This window comes from Podarcis cretensis (assembly GCF_951804945.1).
Source record: "Podarcis cretensis genome assembly, chromosome: 1".
NCBI lineage: Eukaryota > Metazoa > Chordata > Lepidosauria > Squamata > Lacertidae > Podarcis > Podarcis cretensis.
In genome coordinates this window covers 104,336,266-104,359,913 of record NC_137170.1, presented here as the reverse complement: position 1 = coordinate 104,359,913, position 23,648 = coordinate 104,336,266, and the positions used below count along the sequence as shown (strand labels likewise).

General features: G+C 42.5%; 1 long non-coding RNA gene across 1 annotated transcript in view; it reads right to left on the bottom strand.

Moving 5' to 3' along the window:
* The window catches only part of LOC307226641, a 441,096-nt gene that overhangs the window by 116,881 nt on the left and 300,567 nt on the right, over positions 1-23,648 (bottom strand). The window lies entirely within an intron of this gene.

Sequence of the window (23,648 nt, the reverse complement as noted above, 5' to 3'; positions counted from 1 at the left end):
AAAGCAGGGAAAGGTTTCAGAACAGCTGTGGTGTACTGCAACACCTGCTCTCAAAGCATCACTTTTGATATGGTGCAATGATCACATTTACTTTGTCAGTCTTTCCAGTGCCCCAGCTTTTACTTTCCTGAGCTGCGGAAATGAGAATTGCTTCAATGAACAATTATGCATTGTAGTCAATCCAACAGATACAGGTGAGAAGTGGAAAGTTATAGTTATGCGATTCTCCACACATCTTAGTTGTAAAGCTGTAACGTGAGTATGAAGAACGAGCTTGTCTGTGACCATAGAGAATGATGCTAATAGAATATGATGCTAGGCTCAAAGCAAAGCTGACCAGGCTGTTGGTATGCAGTGCTGGGGATGAGGGAATTCTATCTTACTGTGTACAATGGCGGCGGCAGCAACAGCAAAAGTTTTTCCATAGAGCCGAATGGGTTTGCACAAAACAGAAAGCAGCTGCAGAACCTGGCATATTGTGGCATCAAAACTGCTTACTCTCACAGATGAGATTGGCACAGACGAACAGGAGTGAATGTGGGGGTGATGCTAACCGAGCCGAGCTAATCTGCATATATTACAAAGAAAGCAGAGCTTTGCATAGCAATCCATCTCTGAAGTAGGTCCCAGGGAACACCTTTCGTTTCAGTGGGGATGGAGAAGGCAGCTGCAAACGGTTTTGGCAAGACCGACCGCTGCGCTCACATGTCACCCACTTACCGCTGATGACTCTTTGCTTGGTCCGAAGATAGTTTTGCTGCAGCAGGCGGTCCCCTCCAAATGCGCTCTTGGAAAACATCATCACACACCTTGGTATTACTCTAGTGTGAGCTGAGGGGAGAAAAGAGTCATCTCCCCATTTAGAGACTCGTAATGTGGCAAAACTGCTGTGGACGTCTAACTTGCAGAATTTTGACATGGAACCGTGGGGGATGGATCTGATGGAAGGATCAGAAAAAAGCATACAAAATCCAGGGTTCTGATTTGACCCTTGAGTATATCTAAATAGTTTATAATAATAATAATAATAATTTATTATTTATACCCCGCCCATCTGGCTGAGTTTCCCCAGCCACTCTGGGCGGCTCCCAATCAGTGTTAAAAACAATACAGCATTACATATTAAAAACTTCCCTGAACAGGGCTGCCTTAAGATGTCTTCTGAATGACAGGTAATTCTTTATCTCTTTGACATCTGATGGGAGGGCGTTCCACAGGTCGGGCGCCACTACCGAGAAGGCCCTCTGCCTGGTTCCCTGTAGCCTCACTTCTCGCAATGAGGGAACCGCCAGAAGGCCCTCGGCGCTGGATCTCAGTGTCCGGGCTGAACGATGGGGGTGGAGATGCTCCTTCAGGTATACAGGACCGAGGCCGTTTAGGGCTTTAAAGGTCAGCACCAACACTTTGAATCGTGCTCGGAAACGTACTGGGAGCCAGTGCAGATCTCTCAGAACCGGTGTTATGTGGTCCCGGCGGCCACTCCCAGTCACCAGTCTAGCTGCCGCATTCTGGATTAATTGCAGTTTCCGGGTCACCTTCAAAGGTAGCCCCACGTAGAGCGCGTTGCAGTAGTCCAAGCGTGAGATAACCAGAGCATGCACCACTCTGGCGAGACAGTCCGCGGGAAGGTAGGGTCTTAGCCTGCGTACCAGGTGGAGCTGGTAGACAGCTGCCCTGGACACAGAGTTAACCTGCGCCTCCATGGACAGCTGTGAGTCCAAAATGACTCCCAGGCTGCGCACCTGGTCCTTCAGGGGCACAGTTACCCCATTCAGGACCAGGGAATCCTCCACACCTGCCCGCCTCCTGTCCCCCAAAAACAGTACTTCTGTCTTGTCAGGATTCAACCTCAATCTGTTAGCCGCCATCCAACCTCCAACCGCCTCCAGGCACTCACACAGGACCTTCACCGCCTTCACTGGTTCTGATTTAAAGGAGAGGTAGAGCTGGGTGTCATCTGCATACTGATGAACACCCAGTCCAAACCCCCTGATGATCTCTCCCAGCGGCTTCATATAGATGTTAAAAAGCATGGGGGAGAGGACGGAACCCTGAGGTACCCCACAAGTGAGGGCCCAAGGGTCTGAACACTCATCCCCCACCACCACTTTCTGAACACGGCCCAGGGGAAGGAGCGGAACCACTGTATAACAGTGCCCCCAGCTCCCAGCCCCTCTAGGCGGTCCAGAAGGATGTTATGGTCGATGGTGTCAAAGGCCGCTGAGAGATCCAGCAGAACTAGGAAACAGCTCTCACCTTTGTCCCTAGCCCGCCGGAGATCATCAACCAGCGCGACCAAGGCAGTTTCAGTCCCATGGTGAGGCCTGAATCCCGATTGGAAGGGATCCAAATGGTCCGTTTCCTCCAGGCGTGCTTGGAGTTGTTCAGCAACCACCCGCTCAATCACCTTGCCCAAGAATGGAAGATTTGAGACTGGGCGATAGTTGGCCAAATTGGCCGGGTCTAAAGATGTTTTTTTAAGAAGCGGTTTAATGACCGCCTCTTTCAGCGGGTCTGGGAAGGCTCCCTCACAGAGGGAAGCATTCACCACCCCGCAAAGCCCATCGCCCAGCCCTTCCCGGCTCGCTTTTATCAGCCAGGATGGGCAAGGATCAAGAAGACAGGTGGTCGGTTTCACTCGTCCAAGCAGCCTGTCCACATCCTCGGAGGTAACAGATTGGAATTGATCCCATATAACAGGACCAGACAGAACTCTAGCACTCTCCCGCCCTGGCCCTGCTCCCACTGTGGAGTCTACTTCCTTCTGAATCTGAGCGATTTTATCTGCAAAAAACTTTGCAAAAGCATTGCAGGAGATCTTGGGGTCCCTACCAGGCCCCGGTGGTACAGGTGGTTCCGATAAACTGCGAACCACCTGAAAAAGTCTCCTGCTGCTGTTTTCTGCAGATGCAATGGAGGCGGCGAAGAAGGCCCTCTTCGCCGTCGCCATTGCCACTTGGTAGGCTCGACGTTGAGCTCTAACCCGTGTCCGGTCTGATTCAGAATGAGTTTTCCGCCACCGGCGCTCTAGCCGTCTCAACGATTGTTTCATCACCCTCAGCTCCGGGGAGAACCACGGGGCTGTCCGGGCTCCATGCAATCGGAGAGGGCGCTTCGGAGCCAGACAGTCAATAGCCCTGGTTAACTCCGCATTCCAGCGTGCCACCAGGGAATCAGCTGAAAGGCTGAATATGTCCTGTTGTTGTTTAGTCGTTTAGTTGTGTCCGACTCTTCGTGACCCCATGGACCAGAGCACACCAGGCACTCCTGTCTTCCACTGTCAAACTTATGCTGGTAGCTTCGAGAACACTGTCCAGCCATCTTGTCCTCTGTTGTCCCCTTCTTTTTGTGCCCTCCATCTTTCCCAGCATCAGGGTCTTTTCCAGGGAGTCTTCTCTTCTCATGAGGTGGCCAAAGTATTGGAGCCTCAGCTTCACGATCTGTCCTTCCAGTGAGCACTCAGGGCTAATTTCCTTAAGAATGAATAGGTTTGATCTTCTTGCAGTCCATGGGACTCTCAAGAGTCTTCTCCAGCACCATAATTCAAAAGCATCAATTCTTCGGCGATCAGCCTTCTTTATGGTCCAGCTTTCACTTCCATACATCACTACTGGGAAAACCATAGCTTTTACTATACGGACCTTTACTGGCAAGGTGATGTCTCTACTTTTTAAGATGCTGTCTAGGAATATGTCCTAAACCCCTTTAAATGTTTTGTTGAATGCGTCCCCCACCCGCCATCTTGAGGGCATAGTTAATAATCAAGTCAGCTTTAGCTTCAGTGAAATAAATGGCGGCACCCTCTATTTTCTGGGTGCTGTAAGTTCATTCATACACCTCACATTTAAAAGCAAAAGCACCTGTGTTTGATTAGGGTGATGTATGCACCTGTGTCAGGCAACAGTTCTTCACTAGAGCTGATAAATAGGCATCAGTTCTACTTTTTGGACCTTTATAACCAGTCCTAGGACTTCACAGTAAGGAGTATTTTGAATATCACATATAATGATGACTCACCATAGTCTATTATTGTCATTCAGACCAGCAAACAGGGCTGTTTTCTTCTTATTTCATACTTGAGAAGGAGCAAAGTAATGTAATGAAAATGTAAAAAGGGGGGAATTGGCAGAGTAACGAAGACCAGGATGGAGAAGATGGAGCCACTAAAGTCACTCTTTATTGCATGCATGGCGGTCCTGTGGTCCTCCAGCTGTTGGACTACAACTCCCATCATCCCTGGCCACTGGTTATGTTGCCTAGTGCTGATGGGACTTGGAGTCCAACGACATCTGGAGGACCAGAGGTTCCTATCCCTGCTTTACTGTATACAGGAAAATGCATGTAAGAAAACAGCAAATATTTTTAAAGTACTCTAATTAGCAGAAAAGTTCAAGGAATCTGCAGCTTTTATACAGATCTTCCCTAGTAGTGTCTCGCATGGTGCATGCATATGATTTAGACAATTAAATGTGAATGTTTTTCATATTCCACAAGGTGCATTTCATGAAGGTTTTTCTTAAAATGCTGAAGATACATTAAGATAATTGCAGTAGTCTAATTAGAGTTTCTCCTAAAAATGGCTTGTCTACTCATGCTTTAATAGATGAAAGATTTTAAAGGGGTTATGGCAAAACAGTTACAGTAATCAGAGAAGAAAAAGTGCTGAAGGTATCATGAAGCTTCATAATTAAACTGAAGCTTACAGCTCAATTAAATTTGAGCATCATTATGCATAAAACATCAGTAGGCATCATCAGGAGTCCAATAAAAGAGATGCTATCAATGTTAACAGCCAAAAGGTAAGGCATGATATAGATTGGACCAAGTCGTCAAAATAAAATGAAGGAAAAGTGTGAATAAATTTGAAGTCAATGGACAATCCTAACAGTCTCTAATAAGCCGATTAATATGTGTCTGACATTGCAGATCGACTCATCATATGACATTAACATGAGCCTTGGTTTATGCAAAACATAATAAATTAATTTTGGTGAAAATTTGGGGGGGGGGGTTTGAGCATGAGATAGAGAGAGAGAGAGAGATAGGCAGAAGACACCTTCAACTTTCATTGTAGCTTAACTTTCAGTTTTGTACAATAGTAAATAGCTCAATAGTTTTTATATTTGGGTTTGGACACATTGACCTTGATTTTTATTCTCAATTTCCCTCCCTGAAGCTTTACTCATTAGTTGGCTAATGTGGTCCTGTTTTTCAGTTTCGCTGTGTAACTCCTTTGTAAATATGTGGTGAGGACCAAATAAATACACTGTAATTGAATGGTCAAGGTGATTAAAATGAATTGTAAATATACATAATTATTCAATGTGGAATGCTCTCTCTTTCTCCTTGGTTGATGATTGTTTTGTATTAAAGTGGTATTCACAACATGCTTGCTTTATGCACCTCAGTGGAGAGAGACCTAAAATGTGTCAAGTTCTTATAAAATCTTCATGAAGAATTTACTGTGTGATTCATAGATTGTAAACGAGACATCATTGTGTTCTTTTTGTTTCATTGGATCCATTATGCAAGATTATGTCCTCAACATGAAAGTATAAAAGGGTTCTTACCTCTGAATGGGGAAAGTTTAAAACTGCATTTTGATAACAAGTGCTGCTCTTTCTGTTTAATCACACAGCCATACTAGGTATCAAATCTGGCATCTTAAGAATTGTTAACTGGGCCCCCAACTGCCAACATGAAAAATGGTGTTGAGGAAGAGGTGGCAGCGGCAATAGAAATTGCCATCAGACCATTTCAGGCACCACAGCCCTCACTCCCTTCTCATTGTGGCCTTCTAGAAATAATAACTGTTGGTCAGGATCAGACCTGAACAATATTAGGAGGAAAGTCAATGTGCTATAATAGAAAATATATGCTTGGGATTCTAACCAGTTCATTCCTCCCACCAACAAGTACAGAGAAGTTTCTGATTTTGTCATACTTTAAACTATTCCTATTTCTTATACACATTAGTTAAGAACCAAACTATATGTAATGCCAAGAGACCATTTCCCCCCTTGTTATGTGTGGGGAAGCCAGTAGAAAAAAGACAGTCACAGAACCGAGAAATTACACAAAACAAATGAAATACCGTGAAAATCCCTGAAACGAGAAGTAATCGACTAGAAATATTATCTTATAGAATGAAACTAAATAACAAAAATCAAAAAGTTTAAGGGAAAAAACCTAGAATTGAAAAAAGCCTTAACAGGATGCCGGCTACAAACATCGTTTCACTGAACTATTCAGTTTCCTCAGAAGGAAATAGAGAAATCATAAACCTTAAATGACCAAATTCAAAGAAGGGGGGGGGTAAAACTCCCAAAAATTCTGAAGTATTATAATCCTAGCTCGACCTAGGTGAAGCAAAGCACAGTAATAAAGGACTGAGAACTCAAAGGTACAGTTTCTAAAAGTGAGTAAACGGTTTGAAAACCTAAAAGGCAAGTTTTCGACACAGCCCAACTTGAAGAAAGCCAAGCACAGTAATAAGGAGTCGAGGACTAGGCTGTGAAAACTCTAGTATTGCCTTTACAAAAAGGTTTAAAAAACCTAAATGGCACAAATTCAAAGAAAGGAATACAAGATAAGCTGTTTTAGATTTTAAACAAACTCAAAAACAGGGCTGAAACGCTCCTATGGTCTAGATGTTACTGCTGATGTTGAAGACTGATACAGGGTGTTTCCAATCACAGGTTTATATACTATAGGGTGAATTTTTTTTAAAAGGGACAGGCTACCTAGTTCAAACAATAGCTCTAGTCAAATAAAAGCAGAAGGCTGGAGATCAATCACTGAAGTTTAAATAAGGTGCATGGCTTCGGGTCTTTGGAAGGAAAAGGAAATGTTTACTAGACTAGCAACTGGGGCAGCAGGGCAATCCCATGGAGATGCTCTCCTGACAGTGGTGTTGCTCCTGTTTTCCTGGATGGTACATGGGACATAAGGTTGGGTCAGTGCTGGCATGCTGGCTTCTCCCAGTGTGCCCCAGAAGCCCCAAACTCACCACAGCCTTCCCCCACTGCTGTACCATCCAGGTAAGGGGCAGCAATTGCTCTGTCAGGAGGGAGGCTTGGTGGGACTGGCCTACCACCCCAGTAAATAATTGGAACCTGCCTATTAAATGAATAACTTCAGGTATCACGTCTCCAATGGGCATGATTTTCCATAGTCTTCAAAACATTCACCCACATGCACAATGAAATAGGTTTTTATTTTTCTTATTCTGATATGTACCGTATTTTTGCTCTATGACTCACTTTTTCCCTCCTAAAAAGTAAGGGGAAATGTGTGTGTGTGTTATGGAGCGAATGCAGGCTGTGCAGCTATCCCAGAAGCCAGAACAGCAAGAGGGATTGTTGCTTTCACTGCGCAGCAATCCCTCTTGCTGTTCTGGCTTCTGAGATTCAGAATATTTTTTTTCTTGTTTTCCTCCTCCAAAAACTAGGTGTGTCTTGTGGTCTGGTGCATCTTATACAGCGAAAAATACGTAATCGAGAGCAGAGCCAGCCCATCACATTTGGTGTGTCAGACACAAAAATTTGACAAAACTGGGGTAGAGAAAGTTTTAAAACTAGGGAGCTGCATTCCTGTCTCGGAACCTTCTGGGACCCAAATGCCAACAGTAGGTTTTTAACATTGTGTTTTAAATATTGATACCCACCCTGAGATTTTAGGGTGAAGGACAGGTAATACATTAAAATAACAATAATAATGTTAATAAGAACTAATGAATAACCTGTAGCTTTCTGCTGAAATACTGTAACTTTTCATATCACAAATGTTCTGATTTCATTGTTTCTCTATCACTGTAGCACAACAGCATTCCTCCAGATGGCAATAATGTGGTAACATTGGGGAATAATCACAGCACAACTAATAAAGCAGAATGTTGTGTGGACAGCCCAGTATATATGCATCACTAATGCGCTATTGTGTCAATGACATGCTGCACAAGCTTGGAGGGGGTGTGAATTGCCATTGGTGTTTAGTCTCGTAGCAGCAGCAAGCTCCAAAGAACTGAAGGAAACAAGAAAATCACTTTATCCTCACAAAAGGTGAACCTTGATGTCTGGATCACATGTGAGATTTTCCCATGGAAGAATTATGTTTAAAATTGACATGTTTATCTTAGCTTTCCCTTCTGCCATTAAAATGTACAGGATATTGAATCCTAGGAAGAATGTTACAATAATACCAAAAGGTCTCCCAAAGTCAACAAAAGCAAGGAAATCCATAAAGCCCATAATCTACCCATCCCTAGGTTTTCCTGCCGATGCTCTGATACCTCATGCTCTGAAGATCCTATAGTTTGCTGACTTTACAAATATATATATATATATATATGAAGCGGGAATATATATATATTAGCGGGAAGGTAAACGGCGTTTCCGTGTGTGGCTCTGGCTCTGGCTCTGGCTCTGGCCAGAGCAGCGATGTCACGCTGGCCATGTGACCCGGAAGTGTCTCCGGACAGTGCTGGCCCCTGGCCTCTTAAGTGAGATGGGCGCACAACCCCAGAGTCTGTCAAGACTGGCCCGTACGGGCAGGGGTACCTTTACCTTTACCTTTATATATATGAAGGTGCAGAGGGCCATATTTCACCCTCTCTCAGAAGATGCTGTTAGCAAAGAGTATGTGAGAGAGAGAGATGGGGGGAGAGGGGAGAATTTTATGACAGGGAAGTTATATAAAAACAAATGTCTTTTTGCATTAGTTTATACCTGAAAACATTACAATACATAGCAACTCCATGGGTTTGGAAAAAAGTTAGACAGAACTTTTTGACAGGTAGGAGAACCTGTGACCTGTGGTGGTCTTTAACTCCCATCTACCTTCTGTCAGCCTGGCCAGTGTTTAGGGGTGATGGGAGTTATAGTTCAACAACATCTAGAGGGCCACAGCTTCCCCATCCCTGTTTCTGCATCCAGGATGAGGAACCCGTGGTCCTCTAGATCAGTATTTTTCAACCTTTTTTGGGCAAAGGCACACTTGTTTCATGAAAAAAATCAAGAGGCACACCACCATTAGAAAATGTTTAAAAAATTAACTCTGTGCCTATATTGACTATATATAAAGTAATTCTCTTGAATCAAATAAACACAAAGAAAGTATTTTATAATTACATCAGAAAAGTGGAGGGTGTCCCCCTGAGGAGCACCAATCGGCGCCCCTGCTGGCCGAGGGTGGGGTCAACCCCCCCCCATACCCAGGACACAGTCCGGCGCCCGCCTAGTGGGCAAAAATTTGACTTTTTTTAAAAAAACAATCTTTTGAATTTTTCAATTTTTCCCACGGCACACCAGGCAACATCTCACAGCACACTAGTGTGCCGCGGAACAGTGGTTGAAAAACACTGCTCTAGATGTTGTTAGACTACAAACCCAGGTAGCAGGGCCAGTGGTCAGGAAGGATGGAGCTATAGTCCAGAAGGTTCTAGAGGTCCATAGGTTCCACATTTCCTGCTGTATATATTTTGTAGAGCTTAACTAGACAATCAGAAGCAACAACTATTTGCAGTGCTGTGAACTCGTAGCTCACTGGTGCATTCCCCCCATGCCAAAGTATACCTTGAGGAGCACATTGAAACACTGGAAAGTAAAGAGGCAAAGCAAGTCAGATTTGTGATTTATTGTTTGGTTTGCCCTGTCATTTCTGTCACTTTCCAATGATTTGGTGTTGTTGGGTTTTTGTTTTTGTTTAAAAAAAGGCGCTCCTGCATAAGTAAACAAAAATATTTTTCATTCATAGCTATATAACGTTTCCTGAAACATAAAGGAAACCTACTAATCTGCAACATTCATAAAGAAAAATCTACTAATCTACAATATTCAACAATACATATTATCCACATTGGGAGAAAATAAAGGGATATTTTTGCCTCCTTAAAAAATAATAATGATGATGACAAGCTAACAATGGCCACAGAAGTCACTAGTGTATTCCAAAAATTTCATGCTGTCATCATAAAAACCTGACTCTAGCAGAATCTGTCTGGAGTTGGACATAGCCTGAGTGACCTTAAATGCACATTCCGATCCCTGGTGATTGCACAAATCAAAATAATATTTTTTGAAAAAATATAGAAAAAATATGTAAACTGCTTAAGTGACAGAAAAATATTCTCTGGAGGATGTCATTCATTCAGGCTTTCATAACTGTCAGAGGCAATACTTCTCTGAACTTGTCTTTTTGTTTGTGTTTAAGAGGAAACAGTGAATGTAACCAGTCACTTTAACATCCAGATTAATGAGGAAGCCAGACATCCCACCCCCTGCAATCAAAATATGCCCTTTCCACAGTCGGTTTCCACCTCTTCAACAAGCAGCATAATTTACACAGTGGTAGGAAAGGTGGAACTTCTCTGAACAGATTTTATGCCATGAAAATAAACACATTTACTCAGGAAGATGCCCTGTTGTTTTAAGACTCTTAAATTAGCAAAATGTGTGTGTGTGTGCTAACTTCACAATCCCACCCCTCCTGTAGCCGTTGTGGCTTGATTTGCAATAGCTAGTGGAGTATCCTGTACAAGTCACATCTGGATAACTCAAGATTCTTGTACCTAAAGGGGCCCAAGACTCTGCACAAATTAGGAATGATGGGACTGCAGCAGTATAATTCCCCTGGTTGTTCCCCTGAGCTCCTCTGGCCATCCCTCTTTGCCGGAGAACAGAGGTAAATGAGTCCACAAAGCCTGTGCTGCACCTTCTAAACCAGCCTGCTGGTCTCAAGTATGCCAAAGGACTCTATCATGTTCCCAGTATTGTAGTTAGTTTGCTTGTGTACATGAAATGAGAGGCCGCCATCTTTGTTCTTTGCTGCAGGCAGTCAAATGTCTTGGGCAGTCTTCCAGATTAAGTGGGTGTGTAAATTGTGGTTGCCTTCCCTAACTGAAGATTTCCAGTTCCTAGGACTGACACAAGCCAGACTTCCTCTTGTGTACGAAACTCTATATTGTTGCTGTATGGTAGTCCCACCCTATAATGTGACAAAAATGGGACTCCATCTATCAGTCAGCATATGTCAAAATACTTGGCTGTGACCACATGGCTAAAAATAACTTGATCAGATGGATAAGGGTCTTGGTAAGAAAGGCAGAACTGACTGCAGTATGGAGTAATATCTGTGCTGGAAAGCTGTTATAGAAGTGGAGAAGCTTGCTGTCTGAACGATGAAAGAGGACTCATGCAAAAAGTTTTCCAAAGCAATCTTCTAGACTAATCCCAGTTTCTGAGGTAGTATTATAAAGACAGGTTGTAAATCTGCAGAATCTCTTCCTTCAGTGGAACATCCATTCCTTGAGACTGCTCAGCTTGTATTTATTAGTTTAAGCTTTCTTTAAAACACAAACAAAACAGTATTTCATCACATTTTATTTCTTCCAAAATGATGTTCTTAAAGTACATCTTGCAGATAGATTATCTGTCCCTCACAGCAAAGGCTCACAATGGGAGTCTAATAATTGCTCTTTTTCTAATTTCACTAAATGAGTTATAATTATTTTATGTCTGTTTTATGGTTACTGAATAGTATTAACCTAAGCTCTAATTATAATATAGCTTTCAGAGAAATGTATGGACACTGAATTGATGGACTGCCAGCTTATGTAGGAACATCACATAAAGCAGATATACAGCTAATAGTTTAAGGCGTAGCCTGTTAAAATTCAGGGGCACAACTCATTCATGAATAAGTATCAGGGTGTAAATTCATTGACTAGCTTTTTATAGCACCCGTGATAGACAGGAACATGTGCTCATGATTACTACATGTAAAAACCAATGTACAGTTAAAGACAGAAATGACATTTGCTGATTTGATTGGAATTATTGATTGGAATTTGATAGCAGCATTAGTCAATAGCACGGCAATAATGACTAATAATATGTCTGCTGAGCTATTACAGGATGCATCATCCATGACTGCAGAAATATTATGAATATTACCTGCAGTGAGTCTCTCAAATGTTTATTGGAATATATATAGTTCATGTTTGAATGGCAGGCAGATATCAGTGGGTGAAGCTTTCCTCATCTCTGTGCTGGAAAAAAAAATCACCTGCTGATTTCTGCCTGCCAAGCAGCTGTTATTTAGTTGCTTGCTAAATCTTTATACAGTACATTTTAATATATTTTTTTACCATAACTATTCAGCAGGTGACTGGAAGGAATCAACTGAACAAATATTAACCAGAAACATATAAATAGCAGTAAAAATACAAATAAAAGCAGTCATGAGAAGTTTGGGCAACAAGATGGATTTGCCTAGCATCTGAAATATAAGAAAGAATGTGTCAGATCAATGTGCCTCAGGAGAGAGTTGATCTCGCATAAGTAGCCACCTTGTGAAGCCAAGGATGTGCAAAAAGTAGAAAGGGATCTCAGTTAACCGGTAAATTCATATGGGAGAACTTGATGTTTCACATACCCAGGCCCCAGACTGTTTACAACATTATAGACTAAAATCAGAAAGAAACCTGGAAAGATCTTTGCTTACTCATGAAATATCACCAGTCTGCCGTATTCTGGATCAGCTCACGTTTCCACAGGCAACAGCCTGTAGAACATTATGCAGTAATCAAGGCTGAATGTTACTAGAGCCTAGATCAGGCATAGCCAAACTCGGCCCTCCAGATGTTTTGGGACTACAACTCCCATCACCCCTAGCTAACAGGACCAGTGGTCAGGGATGATGGGAATTGTAGTCTCAAAACATCTGGAGAGCTGGGTTTGCCTATGCCTGGCCTAGATCACCAGTAAGGAACCTATGGCTCTTGAGATGTTGTTGGGCTTCAACTCCCAGCAACCCCAGCCAGCAGACCCAATGATCAAGGATGAGAGAAGGAGGAGTCCAACAACATCTGGAAGGTCACAGATTCTTCATCCCTGGCCTAGGGATGGAGATGCTCAGTTGGATGCTCAATAAAGGGGTCATCTTGAAGCATGGTGGATGCTTCAGGATGACCTGTTCATTGAGTGTTCATCCTGATTTGTTTTCAGGGAGATCAGCTGTCACTGGCTATCTAGCAAAGGTTCATTCTGACCTGTTTGTGGGGAGGTAAGATAACGTTGCGTCAAAGCCAGTGCTATCTCACACTTTGCAGTGCCTTTTCCCATTACATTCCTTATTGCAAAATGCCTTGCTCTTTGGGGGAAACAGTTTCATTGCAGAAGACCTCCCAAACAACTATAATTGCAGAACCTGAATTTACTGGTATGTGATTAAATCCCAGCCAAAAATAGTGACAGCTTGGAAGCGACCAAAGTCTCTGTCCATACAAAGGTGGAAGGTCCAGGTTAATGAGAAATGTGGTAGGCTGGTTTGAAAAGTGGGCATTTCAAAGGTGAATACTGACAGGAGTTATTTCTTTACATGCTTTTTTTAAATAAAAAAATAGGAGCAGAAAAGCAAGCAGCTGATGTCCAGAAAATCAGGGATCACATTAAAATACTGTAACATCTGCTCATTACTTAAAAGCACACCAGGGAGATGTAATCTACAGCAAGAATTCCTCAGAAGGATTTGCAAATTGTATGCAAACAAACCCAACATAAATAGATAGCATAGGTTCCATTCTGTGATAAACTATGCAGCTAAATGGGGAGGGGGGTAGTTATAAGCACTTGATTGTAGAAGACAGCCCCAGTTTTAGAGTTAAAAGTGCTGCTTGAATTAGCTGCAGACTAAACAAATTAAATGTGCAAAGCACACCTGGCCCTTATCTGGTCAACTGCTAAACCTTGGAGCATGAGAAACTAAATAAAACCTATCAGCCATTTCCTGGGCAATGTCTTGAACTCTCCTGTGAGTTTATTTTTCAAGACTCAGTATCTGAGGCCTAATTACTTAAAGTACCAGGCATTCATTCGAACCCAAAGGATGAAAATATAAATTGTTTACATGCTTTATCAAGGAACAAGATGATGCAGTTTTCTTATTTTTGTGGTTTGCCTTGACATCTCTGTCCAGGTGCAGCAGTGGAAGACAGGCAAGTAACAGTTCTCTGAAAAAAAATATGGACAAGCCCATGGCAAGGTAAGTTAATCATAAGTGATGCCGGAAGATCTGACTGCTATCTACTCTGAGCTGCCTGAATTCTTTAGCCTTTGGAAATTAGCAGACATATCACACCCATTTTCAGTTTAGTGGCAATAGATCATGGTTCCTTCCTACAGGTGTATGCTGTTATTGGACTACAGAAAATATTTGCTTTACTAAAGGGCAGCTTAACCTTTGTTTAAATCTGAGGTGAGCTAAAGGTCACTGTAATTATTTGCTGCATTATTTGTGTCACATTTGAGTTACTAGGAAGGCTGTTGCACACACATTTGCCCTTTATTAGACAGCTGCTTAAAAAAGAAAAGCAAGCAACAAACCTCTCGGATTTTGCATTTGGCATATATTTGGGTGGAAGCAATCACTGTTGCAAAACAATTTTCAAGACTCTCTCGGACTGTGATTGACTGAAAGTGGCATGGGTCAAGGTTCCACTTTCCCAGAGGAAAGGAGAGAGATGGGCAATTTAACATGGCAGCTCCCTCTCTGTCAGCACTTCATCCCCCACCAGTTTTGTTTTTAATGGCTAGAAGCCAAGATACTGAAAAAAGGAAGGGCTCAGAATCTTATAGGACAGAATCGCAGGCATCCACAGCAACAAACAGAGGGAGAAATGGGCTTCAATATAACATTTTAGCCCAGAGGAACAATGAGGGATGAAGTATGTAATGGAGACTGACCATTTTAAGAGATCCAGGATTTACACTTTGGCCAGATTCACACACGCTGCTAAACCATGGTTAACATTAACCACAATTAATGTTAACTATAGTTAATAAACCACAGTTAAAGCTGAGGTGCCTGGCAGATGATCACTTAAACCTTGGTTTATCATGTCACAGAATAGTTAAAAGCACCAGCGAGAGCAGCTGATCCTTGAGAGTGGTTTGAATGTTTTGCCACTGTTGGCTTTGTAGCTTTTGTGTGGTGATGACCCCTTAACAATGGTTAAGAAGGATCTCTTAAGCCATAGTTAAGCTGCTGGGCTGACTGGGTTCACACATAACACTAAAACATTGTTTAATATAGCTTAATAAACCATGGTTTCATGTTATGTGCGAAGCAATACAGTAAGTGATGATGATAACATAAAATGGGAGTTCTGCAATATGAATAGAGACTTGCTGGTTGGACACAGGGCTTGCGGTCACAGCAATCCCTCTAAGTGTACCTATGCAACAGGTAAAGCACTTCTCTCAATGGGACTTCCCACTGTGCTTGGGCCAAATACAATGTTAAGGTAAAGGCAAAGGGACCCCTGACCATTAGGTCCAGTTGTGACCGACTCTGGGGTTGCGGTGCTCATCTCGCTTTATTGGGCGAGGGAGCCGGTGTACAGCTTCCGGGTCATGTGGCCAGCATGACTAAGCCTCTTCTGGCGAACCAGAGCAGCGCACGGAAACACCGTTTACCTTCCCACCGGAGTGGTACCTATTTATCTACTTGCACTTTGACGTGATTTCGAACTGCTAGGTTGGCAGGAGCAGGGACCAAGCAATGGGAGCTCACACCGTCGTGGGGATTCGAACCGCCAACCTTCTGATCGGCAAGCCCAAGGCTCAGTGGTTTAGAGCACAGCATCACCCACCACAATCTTACTTGCCACCAAATTCAGTCTGACAGAAGTCACCATGAAGTTGTTACAGTAAGTTGCTGGGCGATTTGGAACAGCCCTGAACAGATGCCTGCTTGACAACAGTCACATTCACTGCCTGTGGAGCTAAAAATTACAGCAAGCTGCATCCCTAGCTGATTTGGGGGTACCCCTGGTTATGGTGCAGGTCAAATAAATGCGCCCTGCTTCTCTCCTTCACTTAGATTCAGGTGGATGGCTAGGGTAGCTTGGAAGGGCCTTCGCACAAACACATGTGTGTGCAAAAGTACAGGCCTGGCTGAAAAGCTTAAAACCTGCTGCCACAACATGGGAGATGGATTTGAGAAAAGGGAAATTGAATTGGCCCCACCCCATAGCTTGACCAATCGTGTTTAGGAGTGTCTAGGAGCTAGGTGGAGTCAGCTTCCATTTTTGACTTGAAATGTTGGTTTGGGGCTTCTCAGAAGTACGTAAAGGCAAGAAGTAGGTGGGGGGCGTGCCAGCCCACAATAGCACCCACCCAAGAAGTGCTGGAACTGCGCTAAAGTGTGCTCTGGCCGGAAAAAAGCACTGGCTTTTGCCTGGTTGGAAGGGTCATTGAACTCAGACAACTGCTGGATGGAGGATAGAGAGGGAAATGTTTGTGCAGAGACTAGCCTATCACTCAAAGGCAAAATCTATGTTCATTGCTCCACCCACTTTTGCCTCTGGCCCCGCCCATCTCTCGAATGTGGCCCTTGGAAAGTGGCCCAGAAGGAAATATGGCCCTTGGGGTGTGACAAAGGCTCCCTCATCCCTGCAGAAAAGGGAGCCTTCCAAATGGAGTGAATAAACTCCACTGTCAGAGGAGGTCTGGCTGTGAATCTTGGGGTAGCAAGGAAGGACTTGCGCTGTGAGCAGGTGAGAGCTGAACATGGTATTAATCGCCAGTGGAGAAGCCAGCCTTTCTGTTGCAGGTAGTATGGATGGCTGCATTTAGTACCTTCTCAGCTGGAGATAGCTGTAATTTTCACAATAGAAAGCCTGCCTGCTGACAAGATCACCCTTTATTTTCATCGGTATTGATTTGTAGCACTGTTTCTGGTCGAATGCTTACCGCTTGAAAAACGTTAGATTGTGTAAATAAAGCTGCCACCTCCACCTTCAGATAATAGTAAGGGACTGAGTTAATGATAAGGGGGAGGAGGAAATAAAGGAGACCATGCCAGCATTAAATTCTAGTATTTATATGTCTGACAGATGCCATGTGAGCTCCCCACCTTGTAATATCCACGTGCCACTATAACCACTAATAGTACAAATTAAGGTATCATGCTGTTTAGTTCTAGGGCTCTGGGTGAAAGTATCGCTTCTATGCCATTTGTGTAGTACTGTGACTGTAGCTGTGACCTCATGGATAATGAACTGCTAATCTTATTTGGGACAGACCACTAGTAATTTGGCATGGATGCTGCTATTTTATTAGAACCGAGCAAACGTTTAACTACCTAGGATTCACCTAAAGTAGATCCATTTAGGTCATGCTGAGAGGAAAAAGGCCTAATTTAGTTGCAATGGATGCTGGACTGTGGAAGGCTTGCAGGGGAGGGGAAAAAAACAAATATGCTAAAAGGCTTTCAGGAGATGGAATCTAATTTTGGATTTATACAGGACCAGCATGGGATGTGTGAAAGGTATACACTCCAGCTTACTGCTTTGCAAAGATGTGGCTATTCCTGCTGATAAAAAGACGGTTTTGTGTTTTTTGTGTGAATCTGGAGAAATAGCCCTCAGTGCCATGGTAGAAGTTCTAATTTCACTATTAGTTATTTTTCATTTATAAACACTGAATCCTGAGGTTAAAATAGGAATAGTCACATATCAAACAGACTGCTGATGTTTATTCATCTGCACCTCACAATCTGAGATTGGTCCGCTGAGAATCTGATGTTGCTTCCGAGAATCTTGAAGACTCCTGACGCTCAATGAAAAGTTGAAGGACTTGCCATATTGATACTGCCACCTGTATCTGCACATAGATATATTGATAGTCATGTTGATAGGACAAGAGACAACTCTGACTAGCAGGGTTTTCTATTTAGTTTTCTTGCTCAGCTATTTCCCCCTGCTGCTCAGTTGCTGGGGGAGATTACCAGATTGAGATAGCGCAAGACAGATACGTCCTTGTTGCCTCCTTCCTTCTTAGCATGACTTCAAGACTAGCCAACCTTGTCTTCCTACACTGTCGAATGCCAGGAAGGAGTCTTTGGAAATCATTACTATATTAAATAAGTAAATAATAAATCATTTCCAAAATGGCTTCTGGCCCAGGTTTGTAAGAGAAGAGAGGTTTCATTGCCCAGGTGCACAACCTGCACAGGAGATAGGGGGAGGGCCATTCTGGTTATTCTCTTGGGCCTCCCAGGAGCTTGTTCAACATCTAAATGTTGGAACCACTGGTTCATTTGGAGATTTCTGTGAGTAACCCCAGCTCTGTCTCTCATTTCTGTCCTCTGATCCCCAGGAGGCAGTAGCAGTTATAAACCTCTGTTTGACGGCAGCATTAGAACTAGATGGGGATGGACTTAAGCTTAACCCAGATATTGCAGGTATGGTTGGTTTGCTGATCTTGACAATCTTGGGGTGCAAAGTTTGCTCTGGGTCTGATTGCAGCCCTCCTAAATCTGCAGGTATGTGACTTGGAGTTACTCCTGCAACTGCTTCTTTTTCTAGATGCTCAGGTGGGGCCACTGGCCAGGAATACCTTTTACCAGAGTCATTTGGTAAGCTAGCCTGGAGAAATCTCACTGGACCCCAGTCATTCATGCCTAATTTTCATCTCCATGGATTTTGCCTCTCATATGATAAATTATGGTTTCCATTGTTTTTGTGACTGCTTAGTTTTTTTTATCATATTAATTGTGGAATGTCTTCCATACACTCAGTGTGGAAATACAGTATTATAAATAATGTAATAAATTAAAAATACCACTGAAAAGCCTTAATGAAAAATTTAAAAAATAACCAAGCTTCTGTTTGTTATGACTGCGCAACTTCAAAAAAGAGCTGATGTTCACATTTTGGTGAAAATTCAGAGATGGAGCATTTTAAGCCCCTCTGGTGTTCAAAACTGGCACATAAATGGTACATGTTGGTCCTTCTACAATTGTGAACATCTGCTTTGATGTACCTGTTTTGCAAAATGAGCAGTTTCATTTTAAACACATAAAAGAACAAGGGGAAAAAATTATGTTCACGTGTGGGAGTCGCGATCATGAATTTTCTTGACATGTTGAAGAAGAAGAGGAGATATTTAGATTTATATGACTAGGATGTTAACTTGAGTAATCCTGCTGTTAATTGGTCTTGCCTTTGCCTTAATGTGTTCCTTTAAACAACATCCATGTGAAAGTTATGAAAGATAAGATAAAAGACTGCTGCAGCTTCTATCAGGGATTGTATTACCCAGACCTCCACAGGTCAGGAGAGAGAATTACTCTTTGGAGACACTGATGGGAGCAGAGCAAAGCTAGAGAGACATTTCTAAAAGACCTCACGGCAGGAGATAATGACTTACCACTGTTGGGTTTCTATTGACATTGATCCTTTGTGTGGAAGTTCAGAATGGCAGTGCACAGTAACTCCTTCACATGTGCACATAATGTGGGATGTGAAAAGTTTTTTTTATTTATTTTTTTTAAATCCAGCCTACTTTTTGAAACGATCGTTTGTTTTCGGTTTTAAAAGGTAGTCTGCTAGCATGAATGAAAAAATGGATCAGAGCTTAACAGTGAAAGATGGAGGATGGAAATAATAACCATCATAATCAGGAGATGCAGAAGTTTTGATGTGACTTGTAAACATTTAAAAATCCAATGCCAAATACTATGTTAAAAACTGATACAGTATGGATGAAAATGTGGTCAAGCTATAGAACCAATCTGTCCACCACAGGACTCCTTCAGATGATCATTTTACTGAAAATTGGGCATTCAGGGTGTTGAAAGCTAGCAATACCTAGAGCAGGCATAGGCAAACTCAGCCCTCCAGATGTTTTGGGACTACAATTCCCATCATCCCTGACCCCTGGTCCTGTCAGCTAGGGATCATGGGAGTTGTAGTCCCAAAACATCTGGAGGGCCGAGTTTGCCTATGCCTGACCTAGAGGGCAGCAGGTTGGGCGGAAGCTGATCTACACTGTTAATGGGCTGACAAATACAGAGACAGTAGTGACACAGGGCTGTAGCTCAGTGGTGGGGCATCTGCTTTGCTTGCAGGTTCAATCCCCAGCATCTCCAGTTAGGGCTGAGAGAGATACTGACTCTCCAGGATCTGAGGCAGGTATTTGTCACTGCAGTCAGTTTTGAGCTTGATGAGCCAATGGCCTGACTTGGTATAAAGTAGCTTGCTATGAATTTCAGAGGAGAATTTCAACATGACACTGTCATTTTCGGCTGCAGCCCCACCTTCACCTCTTCTTCTTCTTCTTCTTCTTCTTCTTCTTCTTCTTCTTCTTCTTCGGTGATTACTTGTAGCTGAGTAAGATTGTCTTCCATAAACATGGTTTTAACAATGAGTCCGTAAGTGACTGTGGAGGCCAATTCTGGACCCACACATCCTTCCACAGTGGGGACATCCTCTTAGCACGTTTCTCCCTTGCGTCCTGAGTTCGTGTCTTCAAAGCCCATGACACCTTTGGTAAAGGCTGTTCTCCAGTTGGAGCGCTCACAGGCTAGTGTTTCCCAATTGTTGGTTTTTACCTTCACTTCTACCTCAAGGTCACCCATGAGTCTGACAATGCTAGTGAACTGCCAGTTTGTGTAGGCAATATTGAGCTTGATGTGGGTCAATGCTCTGGATGTGAATCAATGCTCTGGCTCTGTATAAGGCATCTCCCTTTGTTCCTTATGTTCTTAAGAGAGTTGGGGGAAGCCACTTCTGACCAGGCTTTAAGTTGTATGACATTTGTATATTTTTGGCATCCCCCAAAAGCTGTAATCCTCTTGACTGTATTGTGTCCCCCCACACTCACACACCAATATATCACCTGTGCACTGTGCATTCCTTTATTTTGTCTGTAAACTGTGTTGAATATTTGGCTGTGAAGGCTGAAAATAAATAAAAGTTCCTGTCTGTCAAAAGCAGTGAGAATAAAAACATTTTGAAGCCTGACAATCATCAACTGAAATGAATTAAAGATAAAACTTAAATTTTAATTGTTGCCTTTCCCCTCTATGAATATTTTCTTTAAATGCAAATTCTTGGCTGGCTATATTAACCTCGTATAGTCTGGTTGTCCTTCAAGTGCATCATTTCTTGAAAAGCATTTTTTAAAAATTTATGCAAGGCATAGCATTTGAGCAGCTTTCTTAAATCCCAGTAGAACATATGATTCAGGAGAAGTGATGGATGCTGTCCTTAGATGCTGCTACAGTGCAAGTCCTACTCATTTAAGGACGGCTTTCACTGGAGATCAGCTTGGTGAATTGCGTTGCGTTCTTTCCAGCTGTATGCTATTTCAAATTCAGTCCCATTATGTAAACAAGATTTCATGTTCTGATAGGGTAAAGTTCTGCTACATCTCTCTCCAGGGAACCATTTATGCTCATTACAAGCTTGATTCCCACCCCCACCCCCGACACTGGATAGGACATTCCAATCTCACCGCCCCCTACTTACTGGTACAGAGGAACTCCGGCTTGGTCCATCACACTGGTTGAGGCTGTAAATAATAGTTACGTTCCTTGCCTTCTAATATTAATTACGTTATACAAAGACCATTCTGTTGGGAGCAGTGCCGAAGCAATCATAAATGAAATAGAGCGACTGTAATGAAGTGGCCTGGGCAGACTTCTCCAGTTTGCATGATAAACATTTCCTTTCTGTCTCTGAGATGGGGCTAAGGTAAACGGAAACAAGGATTAACGGACAGTATGCTACTTTACCACACACACACACACACACACACAGAGAGAGAGAGAGAGAGAGAGAGAGAGAGAGAGTTCTCAAGCGCAGTGAGAATAACCAAAATACCACCACCCATGTTTACAGTGGGCAAAGTCAATTTATTAGAACGCTTCATTATGTAGCAGAATCGCTGCCAATGGTAGTCTCCAAGTCAAAATAAACAGGCATAAAGTGTTCCACATATACAATTTGTGGCGAACAGTTACTTTGCTATTTATTTAATAATTGACCATAAATGGAGTCAAAGTGCAAAAGGGAGGGGGAGGGGGAACCTTGAAAAAACCAGCACACTAAGGGCTTTTTGAAAGATTGATAAATAATGTGGAATCTCAATTAGGCTTTAGAAGGAATGCAGATATTAAAAATTTGGTCAAGAATCTAATTAGCTGGAGGTAATTAAACAGTCTCACACGGGGTCATTAATCTTTTCCACAGACCTTTGATGTTTTGCACACTGTCTTCTAGTCATTAATAAAATTCATAACACTCCTCTTTGTGGTGTTTTATCATCCTGTTTTTCTCTGTAAGAGCATAGAGCAAGTGTCATTGTATCACGAGGGCCTTACTTTAGTTAATTTCTTTCTTTCCCCCCTGCTTCTTCAACTTAACCCTTTCTTAAACAAAAAGAAAATCAATCTAGGCCACAAGTTGAAAAGAGATGCCTCTGATCTATATACTGAAGCACAGTATGCGTGTCTCATTTCCAAGATGCAGAATATAGGAGGTCCCAAGAATCTGCAAACTGTAGATTTTGATTTATGCTTTATTTTATAACCAAGTCCCTATTTTTTTTAAAAAAAAATTCAGTCCCTTAACAAAACATTAAGGGGGGTGGTAATTTCTTTGATTTTAGGCTATAAGAAGGATCTTGTTTGGGTAAAAATATAAGCTGATCTGCAGCCTTCACTTAAAGTACAGGAGAGTTAAAAGTATAATTACATCTGGAAGGCAAAGCTCAGCCAATTAGGGAAAAACTAAAAATACTGACTTTGACCAAGTTCTTTGCACAAGATGCAGTTAAGTTCTGTAGAAGAGTCATACATTATTTCAATATATTTTACATACAAGTGGTATCCCTAATGCAACTTGCTGGATTTGCACTTACCTGCCACTGAAGTAGCTGCACCACACTGGTTGCCGTTCAAATCCTTGAACATTCCCTCTCCAAATTGGCTCAGTTCATTGTACAATGTTGCTTTACTTTCTCTATTTTAGGGGGGTGCAGATGTTATAACCCCTTAGAAAGAAGAGCTGGGTTGTTTGCCCAATGTAGCTCTAACCTGCAATTGTTCAACTTTGTTTCTTATGTGATACAAGTAGCTCATTAATTAAAGCCTGTTGAGTCCCCATGCAAAAAGAGTAATGCCACTTAACATGTATATTGTATAGTTGTTTTCATCTTCAAAGCACTTTCCAGTTATTAATTAAAGGTCTGAGTGTGGCTTTTAAGCCACAGCTCATATGCGGGGCGGAGGCTGAAGGCTGCAATAGAAACTCCCAAGGGGAAAATAGTGACTGACTCATTCAGAATCCTCCTGCAAGGAGCAATTCAGTCCGTTGAAGCAACTTAGCTGCTATTTTAGAGGTTTTAAAAAATGCAAAGACGGGGATTCTCCAACTTTGTAACAGATCAGATCAACAGTAAATTTGTTCAGCTCGGTTCAAGAATAGGTGAGACAGAACAAAGGCATTAATTATGATTATTGTGAGTGAAGACACACATAATATATAAAGAAGCCTTTCAGCACTTTCTTCTGGCATACTGAACCAGAGGTTGTGTTTGCCATCTGAGGCTGTTCTCAATGTGCCATATCAGCACAACAGGCCTTTTTTAGTGGTGGCTCCACAACTGTGGAATGCTCTTTCCACCCAGTTGTACCTGACCTATCTTTACCATTTTTTAGGCCCCAGGCAAATTATTCTTTTCCTCAAGGCTTGTGACCTCTTTCTTGCTTGTGTTTTAGTGGGGTGAGAGATGCATTAGCTGTCTGCAGACAGCTTTACGGGTCATGTGGCCAGCATGACTAAACTGCTTCCGGCGCAACGG